At 41.4% G+C, this 6,000-nt stretch overlaps 1 protein-coding gene across 1 annotated transcript in view; it reads left to right on the top strand.

The window, feature by feature from the left end:
- The first annotated feature begins 1,153 nt into the window (after window positions 1-1,153).
- The window catches only part of kank1a (KN motif and ankyrin repeat domains 1a), a 152,069-nt gene continuing 147,222 nt past the window's right edge, over window positions 1,154-6,000 (top strand). Inside the window, 1 exon segment of the mRNA XM_042331166.1 lies at window positions 1,154-1,413. The gene's annotated coding sequence lies outside the window, so the exon portion shown is untranslated.

The following is a 6,000-nucleotide window of genomic DNA, read 5'->3' as shown; positions in this document are numbered from 1 at the left end:
CTGCCATCCTGTACCTTTGCTCCTAATCTGGATTATCAACCCCGGTCTACCTTGACCTGTTGTTAACCTGCCCTGTTGTTACAATAAACATTGTTACTTCACACAGTCTGCACTTGGGTCTTACCTTGATACCTGATAGGCAAGCGGTGCCGGAGCGCAAAGTCATGGCCACCCGGACAATTTTTATTGACGACGCCCCCCCTCCCCCCTGTTTTTAAACTGTTGCTACTCACTGTTTATTATCTATGCATAGTAACTTTACCCCTACCTACATGTACAAATGACCTCGAATAACCTGTACCCACATAGTAACTTTACCCCTACCTACATGTACAAATGACCTCGACTAACCTGTACTACTGTTTATTATCTATGCATAGTCACTGTACCCCTACCTACATGTACAAATGACCTCGACTAACCTGTACTACTGTTTATTATCTATGCATAGTCACTTTACCCCTACCTACATGTACAAATGACCTCGACTAACCTGTACCCCCGTAGTAACTTTACCCCTACCTACATGTACAAATGATCTCGACTAACCTGTACCCCTGCACATTGACTCGGTACCGGTACCCCCTGTATATAGCCTCATTATTGTTATTAAACTAAAGTGAAAAATAGTTAATTTAGTACATATTTTCTTAACTCTATTTTCTTAAAACTGCATTGTTGGTTAAGGGCTTGTAATTAAGCATTTCACTGTAAGTTCCACATCTGTTGTATTCAGCGCTTGTGACAAATAACATTTGATTTTGTATAATTTTTATGCATAGTAACTTTACCCCTACCTACATGTACAAATGACCTCGACTAACCTGTACCCCCGCAGATTGACTCAGAACCGGCACCCCCTGTAAAGAGCATTGCCTCCACCTCCCCACACCTCCAAAACCCTCCACCAGAGAGATATATATAATGACGAGATGCTCATCATGTCTCCACCCTAAGAATGGAGTCGTTGTTCAAAAGGCTGGAATGCAGGCGAAAAAGCTTAGGCCCAAAATAAACCCGTAGAAACGGATTGGGAATATTTTGTAGAGAGTGAAAGCTCTCGCTTTTCCTCTTCCTCTCTGGCTCCGTCCAGACCCGTTGTGCGGCCCCATGAGGAAGAGTGTTGGGCCAGGCTGCTGCTGCGCATGTGCAGTATGCTGCAGAAGGACAACTCCAATGCGACGGGAGAGATAAGACCGGAGCAGACTGCACGGAAAGTGTGCTCACTGACGAAGTTTGGTTTCAACGAAAAGTCATTCTTCTTTTCTAGTTGTTCACATGAAACGTGGTGATAAGAAGTGCGTGGTAACACAGTAGATTTGGACAAGACCTGAAACAATTAGCCTCGTTAAAAAAAGCGAGCGCGTCTGCTTGCGAAACACTTGTGGCTTTTTGGCTTGCAATTGGGAAGCGGTGAGTTGACTTTATTTATGTTATTTAAATAAATCAGACATAATTGGGCTATTGTTGTTGCCTACTGGACACAGACGTCAATTGAATGTCTATTCCAATTTGAAATTGAATTGAAATGACGTGGAAACAACGTTGATTCAACCAGTGTATTCCCAGTGGGTGTGTTCTTGGGTTCAGCAAAACGTGTGTTAGAAATGAAAACGCTACACACGATTAGTAGTTCATTAGTTGTGATTTGCCTGTTTTACATATCGCTGTTATTTACACTCTATTGTTATAGTTACTTTACAAGTCTTTCATCTGTTGTAGTTTCTTTTAGTTTATTCTTTACGTGGATACGTAACATACTTTCTGTAGTGAAGTGGACTTTCATTCCAAGGTGGCCCTTTTCGTATCACAGACCACACCAACCACACATCTGGCATTTATTGAACATTTAGTTGAAAATGAACACATTGTGCATCTAATGCAAGTGAAACAATGTGTGAATAAGTCAAACTGGTGTGAGTTTGATTGTTTGTGGACTATGACATGCCGTAGGCTGTTAGACAGTATGTGATATTATTCATGCTGAGGATCGCTGAACTCCGGTCTCTCATACTGACGCGGAGTTGACTTTTCATACCTGGAACCACAACAATGACTATTAAAGAGTCGATTCTGTAAACGTACCTATCTTTGTCCTGTACAATTGCGGTCTTTCTGCGGGGTGCTGAAATGAATACTTTAAATATATATATTTTAATCGAATACAACCACTGAAGGACCGCAGTTGTACAGGACAGACTTGTACAGGTAGCTACGCGTTTTCAGAGTTGACATTTTTACAAGAATCGACTGATGGTGACTCATTGTTGTTCCTAGAAAATCCTGAGGGATCTACAAGGTTTCCTTCAGGAGTCTACTTTCCAGTAGGGATCTGGGCCAAAGTAGTTCACTAAATAGGGAATAGGTGTTCATTTGTGACTTAACCTATTGCTTTCTGTCATCCACCCATGGTTCACACTTTACAGTAGTTATTCATGTGTGATTATTCCTATTAGTACATTCCTATTAGTACAGTGTAATAACTAGGCCTTTAACATGTTGGACCTTAGTGGGTGGTTATAATGCTACATTTAACATGTTGGACCTTAGTGGGTGGTTATAATGCTACATTTAACATGTTGGACCTTAGTGGGTGGTTATAATGCTACATTTAACATGTTGGACCTTAGTGGGTGGTTATAATGCTACATTTAACATGTTGGACCTTAGTGGGTGGTTATAATGCTACATTTAACAAGTTGAACCTTAAACTGGGTGGTTAAATAAAGGTCCAACTTGTTAAATGTCGCAATATAACCACCCAGTTTAAGGTCCAACTTGTAATCAGGGAATAAAATGTACTTTTTCATATACCAGCCACTGTGGCAGGTAGATATTTTACCAGCCCAAATATTTTTCCCCCACTAAAATGACACCAACAAAACACAAAAACACTGACGAGCGTGCTTTGTATTGTTTCTTAAACAAATGTATTACTAGTAAGCAGTCATGTGGTATATTTAATTTTGTGACTTGTTACCAAAATATCACAGAGAGAAACATGTTTACCTGCCCCTTTAAGGGCGGGAGGTTACCGTGGTAACGTCACTGGAGTCATGTTAGTGCCTGTGAGATTGAGTCTGACTAGTAGAAGCCTTGTCTTTTCTTCAATAGCTGATGAAAGTCAAACGTTAGAAGAAAAACAACCTAGCTTGTGAACAAAACAATGTAAATATTGAAGAAACACAATGACAAAGTCTCACTTCAGTAGACTTTCATTTCAAGTAAATTAGACCATCTTTTAGGACTGTGCGCGCAGCACTTCTAAAAATGAATCTTTCAGTCAGCTCTTCATGTGAGCACAGTTCCCAGCCAGACAGTGTTGCAGCCAGGGTTGCCAGGTCTAGCTAAAATGTATCAGACAGTGTTGCAGCCAGGGTTGCCAGGTCTAGCTAAAATGTATCAGACAGTGTTGCAGCCAGGGTTGCCAGGTCTAGCTAAAATGTATCAGACAGTGTTGCAGCCAGTTGCCAGGTCTAGCTAAAATGTATCAGACAGTGTTGCAGCCAGGGTTGCCAGGCCTAGCTAAAATGTATCAGACAGTGTTGCAGCCAGGGTTGCCAGGTCTAGCTAAACTGTATTTTTAACGTCTAAGAAGCTAAATTTGGTTTTCCATCAAAATAATAATTCTTGCGAGTTTAAGACTATGACACAAGAGAAAAGATAAGTCGCCCTTGTTAAACTCTCCAGATCATTTTCCATCAATGGATGTCGATTTAATTTGTTTTGACTGCTTTGAGTAAGCAATAAGGCCGGAGCAGGTGTGGTATATGGCCAATATACCACGGCTAAGGGCTGTTCTTTGGACATAGTCCTTAGCTGTGGTAGATTGGCCACACCCCACAAACCCCTGAGGTGCCTTCTTGCTATTATAAACTGGTTACCAACGTAATTATATCAGTATAAAGTATGTTTTTGTCATTCCTGTGGTACACGCCTGATATACCATGGCTGTCATCCAATCTGCATTCAGGGTTCAAACCAACCAGTTTATAATTGTAGATAAATCCTGTTTGTTCATGTGCACAACTGTAGATCCGTCTGACAGGAGAGCTTAAGTGCTGAAAGTTGGACAGAGGATCTCAATCTCTGAGCAAGAAACACTTGGACCAACTTTGGGCTATTTTCTGGAAATTGTGCCATTGTTATGTGCAAGATGTTGAGACAACAAACTATAAATGGCCTATTATTCGAGATTAGCTTGTTATTTGTCGCCGTTATATCATTTCCAATGCGTTAATGTTTTATGGTAAACAGGAGTCTCCATAATGACATGTTAAATAGCCCTAACTACAACTGGTAAATTTAGAAGTAGCCCAAAACCCACAACCTGCGACCAATACATTTTCTCCGGCGACATCGTTTTCCTAATAGCCCGATTTGGCGGGAAAATTGTGAAAATGGCAACACTGGTTGCAGTGTGAGGCTATAGGATACATCGTTTTTGACTTTGTGCAATTAATTTCCCAGCTATGAAACAAAACAGCAGAAATACTTTGAAAACAGCTACTGCAGCATTTATTTTACTATAAATGTGATCATATTTTTTTATTAACAAATGGCAGCGAAATGCTGGCACTGTGGAGCCCTGACCACTCGCCAACGTGGCTGCTGAAGTAGAGCTCTTACCCACCAATGCCAAAATCTACCTGCAGATGGCGGGTGTTAATGCTACATTTAACATGTTGGACCTTAGTGGGTGGTTATAATGCTACATTTAACATGTTGGACCTTAATGGGTGGTTATAATGCTACATTTAACATGTTGGACCTTAGTGGGTGGTTATAATGCTACATTTAACATGTTGGACCTTAGTGGGTGGTTATAATGCTACATTTAACATGTTGGACCTTAGTGGGTGGTTATAATGCTACATTTAACATTAGGTGACCTGTAGTTGTTGTACAGGTATATTTCCTAAACAGGTTTGTGTATTTGCATGTAGCTTATATAGTGTTTCCTGTAGGCTTTCCCAGCCATACCAAGATGACATGGGACAGTTCTGTACTATAGGTTGACATGGGACAGTTCTGTTCTATAGGATGACATGGGACAGTTCTGTACTATAGGATGACATGGGACAGTTCTGTACTATAGGATGACATGGGACAGTTCTGTATTATAGGATGACATTGGACAGTTCTATATTATAGGATGACACGGGACAGTTCTGTATATCGTACCAAGGTCCTGTACTATGGTGGTGGTGTGATCATTGCCCCCCCCCCAGCCTGATACAATGTGAGGCAGATGGCCACAAAGCCTTATTATGCTGTGCTGATAGGAATTGTCAGTGACTTGGATCCATAACAGACGATGTAAATGAACACTGTTGATCGTATCAGACCTCCTTTATACAGAGCTTGGACGCATTTAAACATTTCAACAAGGAGTCATTTGGAAACCGTCCTTCTCCCACAAATGTTTTTTTATAGGGCAGCAGTATTCTGTAGCTGAGGTAGACAGCTGTGCGTCTGTATCCGTAGTGTGGCCAGACAATCATTGGTGGGTGGGCTTGCAGGAGGTGAGGGGGGGGGCTCTTCTTTGTCTACACCCATTCAGCATCGTTCACACCCTCTTAAAAGCTTTAGCCCCACCCATCTCTTTAAGGGTTGATCTGAGCGTTCTGTCCAAACTACAGCAATCAAGCACCCAAGATAACTGGCTAATGTTTGCTAGCTACTTCCAGACACAAATGAGAGAACAGCCCACTCTGACCATTTTACTCCCCCTAGCAGAGCTGGTTAGGCTGTTTTTATGTTATCCAGAGCGTTGGTGACTGTAACTGTGCTGCTGGCGCAATTTACACTGTTTTGCCAACGTTTACTGACACCGTCCATATTCAACGGGTGTTGAGCGTTTTGTAAATTCATCAGTTATTCTGTGCTCTGGCACACTGAGATGAAAGTGCTCTGATATCAGCGTAGATAACCAGAGAGAATTTACCAGCTACGTCTATTGACAGTTGTCGCAGTGACGTCATAAACATTCTATTGAAA

The sequence above is a fragment of the Oncorhynchus tshawytscha genome, linkage group LG12 (genome assembly GCF_018296145.1).
Source record: "Oncorhynchus tshawytscha isolate Ot180627B linkage group LG12, Otsh_v2.0, whole genome shotgun sequence".
Classification (NCBI taxonomy): Eukaryota; Metazoa; Chordata; class Actinopteri; order Salmoniformes; family Salmonidae; genus Oncorhynchus; species Oncorhynchus tshawytscha.
Note: the sequence above shows the minus strand (reverse complement) of the source record. Positions and strands in the feature narration are given on the sequence as shown.